Below are 1,960 nucleotides of genomic sequence, written 5' to 3'. Positions count from 1 at the left end.
CTCCTCCTCCTCCTCCTCCCAGCCTGGATTGCAGGACCGGTGGAATCAGACTGCCCAGCACCAGCAGGACAGAGCCCAAGCCTGGCTCCGTGGCCACCTCACCCTGGGGGCTCCTGGCCAGCTCTGGGGGTTCCTGGCCAGCTCTGGGGGCTCCTGGGCAGCTCTGGGAGCTCCTAGGCAGCCCTGGGGGCTCCTGGGCAGCTCTGGGAGCTCCTGGGCAGCCCTGGGAGCTGTTAGGCAGCCCTGGGAGCTCCTGGGCAGCTCTGGGGGCTCCTGGCCAGCTCTGGGAGTTCCTGGGCAGCCCTGGGAGCTGCTAGGCAGCCCTGGGAGCTCCTGGGCAGCTCTGGGGGCTCCTGGCCAGCCCTGGGGGCTCCTGGGCAGCCCTGGGGGCTCCTGGCCAGCCCTGGGAGCTCCTGGGCAGCTCTGGGGGCTCCTGGCCAGCTCTGGGGGTTCCTGGCCAGCTCTGGGGGCTCCTGCCCAGCCCTGGGAGCTCCTGGGCAGCTCTGGGGGCTCCTGGCCAGCCCTGGGGGCTCCTGGGCAGCTCTGGGGGCTCCTGGCCAGCTCTGGGAGTTCCTGGGCAGCCCTGGGAGTTCCTGGGCAGCCCTGGGGGCTCCTGGCCAGCCCTGGGAGCTCCTGGCCAGCCCTGGGGGCTCCTGGGCAGCCCTGGGAGTTCCTGGGCAGCTCTGGGGGCTCCTGCCCAGCCCTGGGGGCTCCTGGCCAGCCCTGGGAGCTCCTGGGCAGCTCTGGGAGCTCCTGGGCAGCTCTGGGGGCTCCTGGGCAGCCCTGTTTGCTCCTGGGCAGCTCTGGGGGCTCCTGGGCAGCCCTGGGAGTTCCTGGGCAGCTCTGGGGGCTCCTGCCCAGCCCTGGGAGCTCCTGGGCAGCTCTGGGAGCTCCTGGGCAGCTCTGGGAGCTCCTGCCCAGCCCTGTTTGCTCCTGGGCAGCCCTGTTTGCTCCTGGGCAGCTCTGGGGGCTCCTGGGCAGCCCTGGGAGCTCCTGGGCAGCTCTGGGGGCTCCTGCCCAGCCCTGGGGGCTCCTGGGCAGCTCTGGGGGCTCCTGGGCAGCCCTGGGGGCTCCGCCTGAGCAGCAGCTGCAGGCCCAGGCCTCATCTTTTACTGTGCTGAATGTTTTTAAGGGTTGCTGTGACGCTGCCTCCCGAGTGAGTGGTGTCTGTGGGGCTGGCACTGCCCTTCCCCAGAGGGCTGTGCTGGTGCCCTGGATTCGTGGCAGGAGCTGTGGGGGAGGGGTGAGCACCACTCCAGAGCCCCCTGGGGGCTTCCAGCAGCTGCAGAGCTCTCAAACTGTGTTCCAAGCCCCTGGGCCAGCTCCAAGCCCTGGGCCAGCCCTGGGAAAGGCTCAGCCCCCCCAGCTCCTGTGCTTGGGGTCACTCTTGTGCCCTCATACTGGGACACTGTGGCTGCAGCCCCCAGCCCCAGGCTGGGAGGGGAGGGGGCAATGCCCAGCACTTGTTCCAGGCTCTGAGGGGAGGGGGCAATGCCCAGCCCCCCACCCCCAGGCCGAGGGGAGGGGGCAATGCCCAGCACTTGTCCCAGGCTCCTCTCTCTCCTGTGCAGACCCCCCTGGAGCCCTGCAGTGTGCCAGGCTCTCTGCCCAGCTGCTCTGCCCCCCTCTGCCCAGCCTTGGCCACCAGTGTCCCCAGGAGGCTGTGGGGGTGTAGGGTGCCCGCAGCACTCCCCAGGGCAGGCTCCAGCCCTTTCCTGGCAGTGCCATGGCTGAGCTGGTGCCACCCTGTCTGTCATGCCCCTGTCCTGCTGTCCCTCCAGAGGGCCCTGAGCCAGCCTGTGAGGCTCTGGGTGTTGGCATCTCCTGCTGCAGCTGGAGGAGCTGGAGGCTCTTTGCTGCCAAGCTGCTGGGCAGCTCTGCTGGCCTCATCCAGGGCACAGTGCCCCCCTGGGCCCTGTCTGCCAGTCCCAAAGTGCCAGTGGCAGCAGTGCTCAGCTCG

Source organism: Melanerpes formicivorus, unplaced genomic scaffold, assembly GCF_026170545.1.
Source record: "Melanerpes formicivorus ecotype bairdi unplaced genomic scaffold, bMelFor1.0.p_v2 SCAF_14, whole genome shotgun sequence".
NCBI lineage: Eukaryota > Metazoa > Chordata > Aves > Piciformes > Picidae > Melanerpes > Melanerpes formicivorus.
This window is presented reverse-complemented; position numbering follows the sequence as displayed.